Source organism: Rana temporaria, chromosome 9, assembly GCF_905171775.1.
Source record: "Rana temporaria chromosome 9, aRanTem1.1, whole genome shotgun sequence".
NCBI lineage: Eukaryota > Metazoa > Chordata > Amphibia > Anura > Ranidae > Rana > Rana temporaria.
Window position 1 is genome coordinate 111998023 of NC_053497.1, and position 14771 is coordinate 112012793.

Here is a 14771-nt window from a genome sequence, read left to right on the forward strand (position 1 = left end):
ATATTGTATTATATCTTTTCATGTGACAACTCTGAAGAAATTACACTTTGCTACAATGTAGAATAGTGAGTGTACAGCTTGTATAACCGTGTAAATTTGCTGTCCCCTCAAAATAACTCAACACACAGTCATTAATGTCTAAACCGCTGGCAACAAAAGCGAGTACACCCCTTTGTGAAAATGTCCAAATTGTGCCCAATTAGCCATTTTCCCTCACCGGGGTCATGTAACTCGTTAGTGTTACAAGGTCTCAGGTGTGAGTGGGGAGCAGGTGTGTTAAATTTGGCGTTATCGCTCTCACTCTTTCATACTGGTCACTGGAAGTTCCACATGGCACCTCATGGCAAAGAACTCTGAGGATAAGAAAAAATAATTGTTGCTCTACATAAAGATGGCATAGGCTATAAGAAGATTGCCAAGACCCTGAAATTGAGCCTCAGCACGGTGGCCAAGACCATACAGCTGTTTAACAGGACAGGTTTCACTCAGAACAGGCCTCGCCATGGTCGACCAAAGAAGTTGAGTGCACATGCTCATCGTCATATCCAGAGGTTGTCTTTTGAAAATAGACGTACGAGTGCTGCCAGTATTGCTGCAGAGGTTGAAGGGGTGGGGGGTCAGCCTGTCAGTGCTCAGACCATACGCAGCACACTGCATCAAATTGGTCTGCATGGCTGTCATCCCAGAAGAAAGCCTCTTCTAAAGATGATGCACAAGAAAGGCCTGCATACAGTTTGCTGAAGACAAGTAGACTAAGGACATGGATTACTAGAACCATGTCCTGTCGTCTGATGAGACCAAGATAAACTTATTTGGTTCAGATGGTGTCAAGTGTGTGTGGCGGCAACCAGGTGAGGAGTACAAAGACAAATGTGTCTTGCCTACTGTCAAGCATGGTGGTGGGAGTGTCATGGTCTGGGGCTGCATGAGTGCTGCAAAATGCACCTTTACTTGTGTGGACACAAATCTCCGAACAGGCCCTGTGCAGTCACCACATCTAAGGACTGTTAAAGTGATCGTAAACAAATATGTCATACTGGTAATTGGTATTGCACAGAGTAGCCTCGATTCTACACTTCTGGGGTCCACCAACAGCACTCTTGGCTCTTATCCCCCTTCCAAGTGTCCTCATAGCAAGCAACTTGCTATAGGGGGAACTCATGCAGGCTTGACCCAGAGCAGGGCTCTGTGTGCCCATTGACACACACAGTGCAGCTCTGACTCATCCCCTGCTCTTTCCTACCAGGTTTTGACTGACAGCAGCAGGAGCTGCCTCCATGTCATACATTAAGGTATAAAACCTTCTGCCTTTATAACCACGTTAATTTGCAAAATATAAAATGTTTGCTTCTGGGTTTAGATATGCTTTAATATTCCTAACAAACCGTAAATAACTACCAGCTAATGTGGAGCAATTCATGCTTACAATAGGGTTTTCTATAGAAGCAGTGAAGTTGTATAAAGCTGGGTTCAGATTTGTGCACAGTGGGAATGTGTACAAAATCACACGTGTTCCTGCAACGCACAAAAAACATTCCTATTGACAGCAGCACAATGGCTGTACGGCGGCTCGCGCAGGCTCAGTTGCGGGCGTGCACCCGCTGCACGAGCGTGCCTGCGGGTCGGGAGTACTCTATGTCCTCCGGCGGCCCGCGATTGACTTGTACACAGGCAGAACGGTAAAATGCCTATGTAAACAAGGCATTTACTCATTCTGACAGTTAACATGACAGGGATCTACTGTTCCCAGTGGTTGGGAACAGTGATCTCTGTCATGTCCCAGTAAATCCATCCCCCACAGTTAGAAACATTCATAGGGAACACAGTTAACCTCTTCCCTGCCAGTGACATTTACAAAGTAATCAGTGCCTATTTTTAGCTCTGATCTCTGTATAAATGTCACTGGTCCCAAAAAAAAAGTGTCAAAAGTGTCCAATCTGACTGGCGCAATCCCGTTAAAAAAATCGCAGATCACCGCCATTACAATTTACAAACATAAAAATGTGGGATATTTACTATAGCAAAAAGTTAAAAATAGTTTTTATTTCAAAATTGTCGCTCTTTTTTTGTTTATAATGCAAACAAAATTAAATCACAGAGGTGATCAAATACCCCTAAAAGATTTAAATATTTGTAGGAAGAAAAATTTGTTTGGGCACAACCGCGCAATTGCCAGTTAAAGTGACGCAGCGCCGAATCGCAAAACATGCTCTGGTCATTAAGGGGGTAAAACCTTCCGGGGCTAGTGGTTAATTACACCCCAACACACCTTGCTAATATACATTTTTGCAAAGTAAAAAAAAATAACAAACAGGTCATACTTTTGCACAGAGCAGCCCCGATCCTCCTCTTCTCAGGTCCCGCACTCTTGGCCCGTCCCCCTTGCCGAGTCCCCCATAGCAAGGTGTTTGCTGTGGGGGCATGTGTGCGTGCTTGCTCCTGAGCCAGCTCTCTGAGTCCATAAGACACAGAGCACAGCTCAGTCCCACTCCCATCTCACTGACTGTAATTGATAGCAGCGGGAGCCAATAGCTCCTGCTGCTGCATCTCAGCCAATCAGGAGGAAGAGACCCAGCAGAGCCTCGGGTCTCATGCATATGGCTGGATCGAGATCAGGCTTAGAGGGGGGGGCGGAGGGGGGAGCTGCACACTGATGGTTTTTTACCTTCATGCAAAGAATGTACGGAGGTAAAAAGCCTTCTGCCTTTACAAATCACCAAGAAAGGTCATGTACTTCCTTTCTGCGCATAGGGCAGCCTACTGAAATAAATAGGCTGTTCAAACGGGACACAATTAATCATGCAAAACTGCACAAAAACGCACACACCATCACACCTGCATAGGTATGAACAGAGTACAACTGGAGACTTGGCACGCTGCTCAAATCCCACTTTCTATGCATAAAGCTCTGAAGCGGTCAGCCTTTCATTTTTGATGTACATCTTGGCATAATTAAAAAATTGCCAATATGAAGACTGACATATACTTTATTATTAAAGAGGAACTGCGGTCTGCTCACATAATTTGTAATAAAAATATCTTTGCCAATCTGAAGCTTCCCTCCAACCACTTTGTATATTATTTTAGATATACTGTGATTCTGTACTTGCCAAAATATTCTGCAGAAATCTCCCTCCACTGTGTCTGGCTGCAATCATTTTAACTGTGGGCAGCTGAAGCTGCTGCCTGTTGACTTCCTGGATTTAGACAGAGGCACACCTCCAGCTCTGGCCCTCTTATGACGAGAGAGAGAGCGAGAGATGCATGATGTCATAAAAATTACTGAATTTTCGCTTTAAAAATCAAGATGATATTTCTGTGCAATATTTCAATAAACAGCGATTCATATTCAGAGCATGTTAGACACTACAAACAGATTAATGGAACCTCTTAACCGGTTGCTGACCGCCGCACGACGACGCATATACGTCGACAGAATGGCACGGGCAGGCAGATTAGTGTACAGGTACGTCACTGCCTCCCAGAGGGTGGGGGGGCTCGTTCGAGCCCCCCCAGGGCTCGCGGTGGTCGGTATCACTTCAGGAGCGATCCGTGATGAGGGGGTGGCCATCGATTCGTGGCCACCCCCTCACGGTCGCTCCTGGCGAATGAGAAGCTTCCCCTACCTGTGAATTGTAAACACAGGCAGAAGAAAGTAATGTCATCTCTCCTCGAGGCGGTCTTTTCGTCGGAGCTCAAGGAGAGAAGACATCAATAGTAAGTTGCACCAACACTACACTGACACTAGTACACATATCACCCCCCGATCACCCCCTGCACCCCCAGTCACAGTGTCATTGATTGCAGTGGTCATTTTTTTACTGATCACTGCATTTAGTGTCATTTTGTGACTGTAAAAAGTGTCAGGGATATTAGTGTTGGGTCCCTTTAGGTCCAGGGTAGCCCCCTAACCCCCCCATATAAAGGTTTAACCCCTTGATCGGCCCCCTAGGTAACCCTTTCACTTCCTGTCGCCAGTGTCACTAAGCGATCTTTTTTCGAATTGCCGTATTAGCGGCGCTAGGTAGCCAGTTAGTTATTTAGGTTCACCGCCAGGTTTTTATAGCGTCAGGTACCCCCCATATACAACCTAATAAAGGCTTTAACCCCCTGATTGCCCCCTAGTTAACTCTTTCACCAGTGATCACCGTATAAGGCTCCATTCACATCTAGGCGGACGAAATCGTGGCGTTTTGTCGCCGCAAATCGCGGTACAAATAGCGGCGTTTTGTACCACGATTTGCGGCGACAAAACGCTGGTATTGTCCGCCTAGATGTGCCCCAGATTTACCCCCTCTATGGAGATGCTTCCCATCTCCTAGCCGAACGCCGAAAGACGCCTGAAAAAAAGGTCCGGGACCTTTTTTCAGGCGGCAGGCGTTCGGCGTGGAGATGTGAACCATCTCCATAGAGGGACATGTGTTCTCATCCCTCTGGATTGACTTTTGGGCACAGATTGAGCCAGGAGATGGGGTGGCAAGTGAATCATAATTCATGTATTACATGAGATGGGACATTAATAATAATTCATGTTTGCAGGATGTCTTGAGATATCACAAGTTGTTGGCTATTCAATGTGGGGAAACATTCTTTTGAAAGGTGTTAACCACTTAACCCCCGGATCATATTGCTGCCCAAAGACCAGAGCACTTTTTGCGATTCGGGACTGCGTCGCTTTAACAGACAATTGCGCGGTCGTGCGACGTGGCTCCCAAATAAAATTGACGTCCTTTTTTTCCCACAAATAGAGCTTTCTTTTGGTGGTATTTGATCACCTCTGCGGTTTTTATTTTTTGCGCTATAAACAAAAATAGAACGACAATTTTGAAAAAAATGAATATTTTTAACTTTTTGTCATAATAAATATCCCCCAAAAATATATAAAAAAAAACATTTTTTTTCCTCAGTTTAGGCCGATACGTATTCTTCTATATATTTTTCGTAAAAAAAAAAAAAATCGCAATAAGCGTTAATTGATTGGTTTGCGCAAAAGTTATAGCGTTTACAAAATAGGGGGTATTTTTATGGCATTTTTATTAATTTTCTTTTTTACTAGTAATGGCGGCGATCAGCGATTTTTTTTTCGGTACTGCGACATTATGGCGGACACTTTTGACACATTTTTGGGACCATTGGCATTTTTATAGCGATCAGTGCTATAAAAATGCATTGTATTACTATAAAAATGCCACTGGCAGTGAAGGGGTTAACACTAGGGGGCGGGGAAGGGGTTAAGTATGTCCCTGGGTGTGTTCTTACTGTGGGGGGGGGGGTGGCCTCACTAGGGGAAACACTGATCCTCTGTTCATACATTGTATGAACAGAAGATCAGCATTTCCCCCGCTGACAGGACCGAGAGCTGTGTGTTTACACACACAGCTCCCGGTCCCCGCTCTGTAACGAGCAATCGCGGGTGCCCGGCGGCGATCGCGCATGCGTGCGCGCATGCGCCCCTAGTGGCCGCAAAAAGAGCCAACGTCATTGTACGGGCTCTCGCCCAGGAGAACCGACCTGCCGCTGTAGAATGACGGCGGCTGGTCGGCAAGCAGTTAATTGCATCTACTCCTATACATTTCATTGTCCATTGTGTAAAGGTGTTAATCCAGGTCTGCTCCCAGACCTCTAATTATGTATGCTAAATACTGTTTATGTGTGGAATGTACTTGTCGGAGACAGAACGTCTGTCTAGGGATGTGGATTGAGAAGAGATCATTGTGTGATGGTGTTTTGTTTGAGTTCTGTTAATGAAGGAATGTGCAGTGATTAGATCATGATAATTATAGGCCGGCGCCGACATGTCTAGAATGTTTAGTAATTAGCTCAAAGAATGTGATTGAAGCCCCCCCCCCCCCCCAAGGTGTGATGTGTGGGTGGGGACAGTTTGATTGTTCCTGTGCCTTGAAAACTGTATAAAATCTGAGAGAACCGTTAAAGTTGTATTACATTTGAAACCAGAAGCACAGAGCTGTGTGTCTCGTGTCTGGGGGGAATTCTTATGGGTCGTGTTTGTTTGCCTGATTGTGGAGTGTCGATAAGCTGTCTTGGATGGGATGGAAGGTCGTAAACGGTGGTGACCGTTACAGCTATCAATTAGGTTTTAGTGCCAGATAGGGTCTGCGTCACCCCAGGCAGCGTCAGGTTAGTGCCAGTAGCGCTAACACCCACACGCGCAGCATACACCTCCCTTAGTAGTAGGAGGACCCACCTCAGGGAGAGATGTCTACCTCGCAGGTGCAGGAGCCCGCTGGACTAGACCCGGACATAAAGGCCATGCTTCAGGCCTTACCCACCAGGATGGATATCGAAGCCCTGATACTGAGGCTCGAGGAGACGCACAGGAGGGACATACAGGAAGTGCAGGGAGAAGTCTCCACACTTACTGAGCGGGTGGCTTCGGGCGAGGAATCGGTGTCCTCCCTCGCAGACCGGGTGACGGCGTTGGAGCAGTCCAGGGACCAGCATCGTGAAGCGGCCATCACACTACAGCTCCATCTGGAAGATGTGGAAGACAGGAGCCGTCGCAATAATCTGCGGCTCTGTGGCATACCCGAACCCGCGGATGCAGAGGACGTGAGGGCCAAGGTGACCGAGATTTTTCGAGACGTCCTTGGAGACCCGGAGGCGGAGATTATGCTGGACCGGGCGCATAGAGCGCTTGGGCCTAAGCCGACGGACCAGAGCAAGCCGCGAGATGTAGTGTGCCGCCTGCACCGGTATGGAAAAAAGGAAGACATCCTGCGCCGGACCTGGGAGACATTGAAGTGGACGGGGCGCAGGTGCGAATCATGCCCGACCTTTCCAGAGCAACCCTGCGCCGAAGGGCGATGCTGCGGCCTGTGCTGGATCTCGCCAGGCAAACAGGACACACATATCGCTGGGGGTACCCGCTGGCGGTTACCTTTCGAAAAGATGCAGGCGCCTTTACATTGCAGACCGCATTGGATCTCCCGGCCCTCTTTCAATTCCTGGGCTCCGAGCCGATACAGGTACCGTACTGGCTTCAGTTCTTCCCCCGTCAGACCGGACGTTCAGGCGCAGCAGCTCACCGAGGACCCTTGATGCCGCGTCCGCAGAGAGGTAGACGGCGACGCAACTCTGCCAGAGAAGAGGCGGCACGTGAGTAGGCCCTGGGCCGCACATCCATAACTTCCACTTCTGCCTATACGCCATCCCTGCTGCAGAAAATTCCCCTCTGATCTTCACGATGTCCCCCCCTCCCTTTTGCCTCCCTGGGGAGATCAGTGACTGCCGGGTGCCCTAGATGGTTACCGTGGGCCCCCTCCCTGCCCTGATTGCCCCGTTTGTGGCTACCCCGTTCTAGGAACACTGCTGGTCGGGCTGGCCTTGGCGGATTCCCGCTTTCCCCTGATGTACCGGGGGGCTGCCCCCCCCACACACACACACTGGGCCACTTGGCAGAGTAAGACCTGCTTTGAACAAGGGTTATTGGCCCCACCAGCGGGTGTCCCCCCTCCCCCCGGGCACTGAACGGATCCCCTGATGGACCGGCCTGGACACATTTGAGGCCTTGCGGACTGTGGGGCTCCCTCTACTATGGTCCCCCTGAGGGATTAGGGACCGGTCGTAACGGACGGATCACAGGACATGGAGTCCAGGTTTGACTACCTCATACACTATTGGAGACACAGGCTTTGATGACTGGCCGGGGAGGAGGGTTTTTTGGGGTTTGCTGGGCTGTTTGGGGGGGGGGGGGTGTTGGGGTGAGGCGCAGCGATTTTGTACGCCGAGGTGTAAATGCAGCCTAAACACCCAACTAACTCCTCTCCCCACCACCTCTTCACCCCGCCACCCTCAACTGTCGTAAAGACAACCCAGTACCCCGACCCGTACAGCCCCCCCCCCCCAGATTCCCCCCCTCATCCCCCGCTGCACAGACATGGAGGATCTTACAGTGATCTCGCTTAATGTCAAGGGCCTAAATACGCCCGAAAAGAGACGCATGATGATACAAGACATGCGGCACATGGGTGCGGATGTGGTGCTCTTACAGGAGACACACTTTAAAGAATGCAACTTACCGCTGTTGAAAAACAGATTTTTCCCCATTGCACACCACTCTCAGTATTCAGAGGCCAAGTCCAGAGGGGTGTCTATCCTGATCTCGGTAAGAGTACAGTGGACACCCTTGGATGTCCTGACAGACAGGGAGGGACGGTTCCTCTTTTTAAAGGGCAAAATAGGTGACAAGAAAGTGACTCTCGCAAATCTCTACGCCCTGAATGTTCAGCAGGACGTTTTTCTCAGGAGGCGACTAGGCCAGCTCAGACGCTTCTCAGAGGGGCATCTGATAATAGGGGGTGACTTGAACGTTCCCCTAATCCCGACCGAAGACACATCCACCGGGAAGTCGTCCCTAACACGCGACACCATCAAACGTATTGGCGCTTCTCTTCACACTATGCAATTGATAGATGCCTGGCGGCTCTTGCACCCTGGAGACAGGGACTACACTTTTCTCCAAGCCCCATCAGACGTACTCGAGACTTGACTATTTTTTACTACCACACGGACAACTGGATGCGATTCAGGGGGTCACTATTGGGTCGATTACGTGGTCGGACCATGCCCCGATCACACTGAAATATGCGATCTTTGACAAAAACAGGGATCAGAAGCCAGTTTGGCGGCTTAATGAGAGCCTGCTACACGACACCGAGGTCATGGCGGAAGTGGTGATGGAATTGGGGCACTACTTCTCCACTAATGGCACACCGGACAGCGACATTGGGATAGTGTGGGAAGCTCATAAGGCGGTAATCCAAGGAATATTGATAAAACACGGTGCACGGCTAAAAAAGGAACGCTCGACAATTACATTTGCTCCTTGCCAAATTGCAAATACTGGAAACGACGCATAAAGCAACTCCGGATAGATAGACAGGCGCGGAACTTGACATCGTCCGCGCACAGATCTCGGATCTTTTACATTATAAGGCCAAGGCGGCACTGCAAACTTGCCGACATTTCACATACGAATCGGGCGATAAATGTGGCAAATTGTTAGCCAACACAATTCGCGCACGTCGACTGGCCTCATATGTTCCCCATGTATTGTCCCCAAAAGGACAGAAACAGGCTACACCCCAACAAATCACACAGGAGTTTCGCCGGTATTATGGCACCCTGTACAATCTGAACAAACCCCCCCCTACACGGGACATGATTAGAGACTATATTTCCACGTCCTTATTGCCCTCCCTGTCGTCTGAAGCTAGGGAGAGCCTGGAGGACCCCATTACCTTACCTGAACTTCAGTGTGCATTGAAAAGCGCCAAGCCCGGTAAAGCCCCAGGACCCGACGGCCTCACCATAGCATATTACAGGTCACTACTTCCATCAGTGGGTCAACACATGGTACGGTTGTTTAATGAATTGGGTGCGGGGAAATCCTTTCACGTTACCACACTGCAGGCCCAAATCTCTGTGATCCCAAAGGATGGCAGAGATCCCACTTATTGCCGCAGTTACCGTCCCATATCCCTTCTCAATACGGACCTCAAACTATACACCAAAATCCTAGCCTCCAGGCTTCAGAGCCACCTCCCACACTTAGTGCACTTAGACCAGGTGGGATTTGTGCCCACAAGGGAAGCCCGTGACAACACAGTCAAAGTACTTAATCTTCTACACATAGCCTCCTCCAGTAAGAGGCCTAGCCTGTTTGTGGGGACTGACGCCGAAAAGGCATTCGATCGGGTCGACTGGCAGTTTATGACTTCCACCCTGGAACATGTAGGCCTAGGGGAGAAAATGAGGAATTGGATAGCGGCAATATACAGGGGACCGACGGCGAGAGTTTGAGTTAACGTGGTATTATCTGAAGCTTTCCCTATCACAAATGGGACGAGACAGGGGTGCCCCCTTTCGCCCCTGCTGTTTGCGCTCTCCCTGGAGCCCTTTCTCTGCCACGTTCGCCAAAATCCTGAAATCAAAGGCATCCACACCACAGACGCGCAATACAAGGTCTCCGCCTATGCGGACGATCTTCTATTTACCCTCATAGAACCAGACACATGCCTTCCGGCTCTCCTGCGAGAGTTCGAGGCTTATGGCAAACTGTCTAATCTGAAAATAAACATGACAAAGTCGGAAGCAATGGGGGTAGGGATCCCACAACAACAGCTCGCCCGGCTTAGGAATAGGTATAGCCTGAAATGGACGACGGTAGCACTGAAATACCTAGGAACACATATACCCCCCTCACTCTCTCAGTTGTTTGGGCTGAATTTCCCCCCGCTCCTGACGGAGATACGGAAACTATTATCACAGTGGACGGGAGGACTGCACTCCTGGCTGGGTAGATGCAATATCCTAAAGATGACAATCCTACCTAAGTTCTTATACCTCCTCCAGGCTCTCCCGATTCATGTACCAAGTGCATACTTTAAGCAAATACACTCTGTATTTTCCCACTTTCTCTGGGCAGGGAAGAAATCAAGACTCAATAGGGGGATACTTTCACTCCCCAAACTAAAGGGCGGTCTAGCGCTACCAGACGTTAAGACATACTACCATGCCGCACATCTCGTCAGACTGATTGATTGGTGCCGACATAATCATATCAAACTCTGGACACGGGTGGAGCAGAGTCAGTGCGAGGCCCCTCTCCACCGTGCCCCTTGGTGTCACACGGCACTTCCTCCTGCCGTGACGAGACATCCTCTGATAGGGACCACGGTCAGGGTTTGTGCAGGCCTTTTTGAACGGTATTCCCTTTCATCGCGGGTCTCCCCCTTAGACCTATAGTGGGCCACCCACTATTTGGACCAGGCCTACAGGACAGGAAATTTCTTGACCTGGCGAAAGCGGACATGTTTCAGGCCTCACATTTTAGTTCTGGGGGGAAGTGGAGATCAGCGGCAGAACTGGCGGACCCTGACGGCGCGTACCGACTTGACTTTTTGAGAACACAACAGCTGAGACACTTTTTGAACAGCCTCCCGGCCCCTCCGACCGCCCAGACACCATTGACGACCTTTGAGGAACTGTGTAGTGAAGCGTGAGTTCTCCCCCATGCTCTGTCCCAGATGTACACAATACTCAACACCCCGGCAGGAGACTATCAAATTCCAGCCCTTACTAAGTGGGAGGGGGAATTGGGCACACAATTCTCGGCCAACAAAAAACAGAACATAGTCCGCTTCACGCGTAAATCGTCTGTATGCGCCAAAACGCAGGAGACGAACTACAAGATACTCACACGCTGGTATAGGACCCCAGACCTGTTGAGTAAACTGTTCCCTGACACCACAGCCACCTGTTGGAGATGCCAGCAGGATAGAGGCACTTTGCTACACGTATTTTGGTCGTGTCCACAGATCAGGGGCTTCTGGGGGGAGGTACACCGAGTCACCCAACAGTTTATGGGAAGTGTTGTGCCGGACGACCCGGCTTACTTTCTATTACACGCAAATTACTTATCACCCGGGGTGTATAAGAAGTCAGTGGTGCGCCATTTGTTGGACGCAGCCAAGGCATGTGTGCCTCTCCTTTGGAAGTCCTCTCATCCGCTGACCATTGCGATGTGGCTAAACAAAGTAGATGAGATCAGCCGTATGGAGGACCTGGTCCTCTCTAGCCAACAACGTCGAGAGACGTATTCGGAAACATGGCAGCTATACAACATCTTTAGATATTCAGAAGAGGGACAGAAACTCCGGGAAACAGATTAACATGGATGTGTCCCCTGTCTTTAGGATGATTTGACAGACCAGACACTTCATGGAAACCGAAAACTACTACACGCCCTTAGGGGCGCTTTTTTGTGCCTACCCTGTCTGTGCAGCCCGCCCCCCTCCTTATCCCCCCTCCCTTCTACTATCTCACTCTCTTCTGTTCTTTTCTTGAATTCTTCCATGCTACTCTATTGCTATATGAAAAAAGGAAAATGGGTCGGGAAGCCGGCTCGACCGGCCATGTTACTTATTATGTCACAAAGATGTAACATTACTATTCGGTTGGAGATTTGAGTGGGGTAGGATGACATTGCCTGTATGTCTACATGTAAAACTCACTGTTATTTGCCCGATACGGGATCTCTTTGTTTCCACTGTTGTAATTGTATGATGATGGTCCGCGAGGACTGGCTTTTTGTTGATAAATAAATAAATAAAAAAATATTTATGGGCAACAGGAACAGTATAAGAGGTTGAAGTGTCATTGCCACGACCAGCATCGAGAAGGAGCAGACCTGAGCCCCAAGTTCAGTGCGTTTCTCACCGCAAGGTGGTCAGCCAAGCTTCAGCGTCCGCAGGATTGTCAAAGCAAATCGCCCCATCATGCTGGACTCCAACGTGGCTGGGGTAGGGCATGCTGCACTCAACCACTCCATGCAAATCGTACTTGTACGTCGGTACCTTGATGCTAAATACCTTGACCTTGACGCTTGTTATAGAAGCAGCTAGCTGCCACAACCCTGGTATTTTCAGGAACGGCGTCTGTTTCTCTTCAAGATAAAATTGGTCTCTGCGGGAGATTTGCCAATAATCACTTTTATCGGTGGCGGGAGAGGGCCCCCCTCCCACCACGCTCCAGTCATCTCCGCCGGTAGCAGCGGAGATGGTCGCATCCGCTCCCCTCACTGCCTGGATGACGAGTGAGGGATATAGCTATTAAAGGGGATTTTTATTTGTTTTAACCACTTGCCGACCCAAGTCAGCAAAGTGGCATGTTACCGCTAAACAAAGTATGGGTACGTTGTCCACTTTAAGAACCACCGGGGCAGGCACGCACCTGCTGCACGGAGGGAGACCTGATGCACATGGCAGCCAGGCGTAATCCCCGCCGGCCACCCGTGATCATGGGCAGGAGAGCTAGAACGGGAATTTGTGTGTGTAAACACACAAATACCCAGTTCTCTCAGGGGAGAGGAGACATATTGTTTGTTCCTAGTAAGTAGGAACAGCAATCTGTCTCCTCCCACAGTCAGTCCCATCCCCCCCACAGTAAGTAACACTCACAAGGGAACACATTTATCCCCTTGATCACCCCCTAGTGTTAACCCCTTCCCTGTCAGTGACATTTACACAGTAATCAGTGCAATTTTTATAGCACTGATCACTGGATAAATGTCAATGGCTTACACCCATAACATTTAACCCGGCATTTTCCCCTGGTATGTCACCACAGTTCCTTGCAGATGGATGGCAACATTCAGAGATGCTGGCCCACCAATTTTATTGAGATTATATACTTCTAGAGCGCACCGCACTGACAGCAAACTCAACTCATGATCCCCCCCCCCCCCCCCCCAGACATATTTTCAAATCTGCCACTTTCTGCGAGAGATAGACCGTGACTCTTCAGTCTCCCGACCACTTACTCCCCAACAGCACGTGATCTATAATATATATAAAAACTTACTTTTCTTAGACACCCCCCTAACTCTGAGAAGTCCTGTGCTTCATGGGAAAGTGAACTGCAACTTGTCTTCACAGATGATCAGTAGAAACATATGTGACGGATCTCGGATACCTCAGGTGGGCATCTCCGCCAGACCTGTGTCTCCTGTCCTCCAAATGCACCCGCAGCCTGCAGATTCGCCAAAACCAGCCCTTAACCCCTCAATCATGAGACAAGCTACACATGTGTTGAGGGTTAAACAGTGGCGGCTGGTGAAGTTTTATGATGGGGGGGCGCAATACCCCGCCCTTCCACATTTGGTCCCTCCCACTTCTCATAAGCCACACCCCTTATAGAATCCACCACTCCGTCCCCTGTATTCCACTCAATGTCAGGAGTATACAGCTCAGCGTCACAGCACAGAGTATATAGCCCCAGCATCACAAATCATGGTATATAGCGCAGCCTTACAGATCGGTGCAAACAAACTAAAATATGACACTGTTAGTAATGAAGTACTCGAAATGGGCAGGAGATTACCAGAGACTGCGGACATACTGCACAAGATTACCAGAGACTGCGGACATACTGCACAGGATTACCAGAGACTGCGGACATACTGCACAAGATTACCAGAGACTGCGGACATACTGCACAGGATTACCAGAGACTGCGGACATACTGCACAGGATTACCAGAGACTGCGGACATACTGCACAAGATTACCAGAGACTGCGGACATACTGCACAGGATTACCAGAGACTGCGGACATACTGCACATGATTACCAGAGACTGCGGACATACTGCACAAGATTACCAGAGACTGCGGACATACTGCACAGGATTACCAGAGACTGCGGACATACTGCACAGGATTACCAGAGACTGCGGACATACTGCACAAGATTACCAGAGACTGCGGACATACTGCACAGGATTACCAGAGACTGCGGACATACTGCACATGATTACCAGAGACTGCGGACATACTGCACAAGATTACCAGAGACTGCGGACATACTGCACAAGAGTACCAGAGACTGCGGACATACTGCAGAAGATTACCAGAGACTGCGGACATACTGCGGACATACTGCAGGAGATTACCAGAGACTGCGGACATACTGCAGGAGATTACCAGAGACTGCGGACATACTGCAAAAGATTACCAGAGACTGCGGACATACAGCAGGAGATTACCAGAGACTGCGGACATACTGCAGGAGATTACCAGAGACTGCAAACATACTGCAGGAGATTACCAGAGACTGCGGACATACTGCACAAGATTACCAGAGACTGCGGACATACTGCACAAGATTACCAGAGACTGCAGACATACTGCAGGAGATTACCAGAGACTGCGGACATACTGCAGGAGATTACCAGAGACTGCGGACATACTGC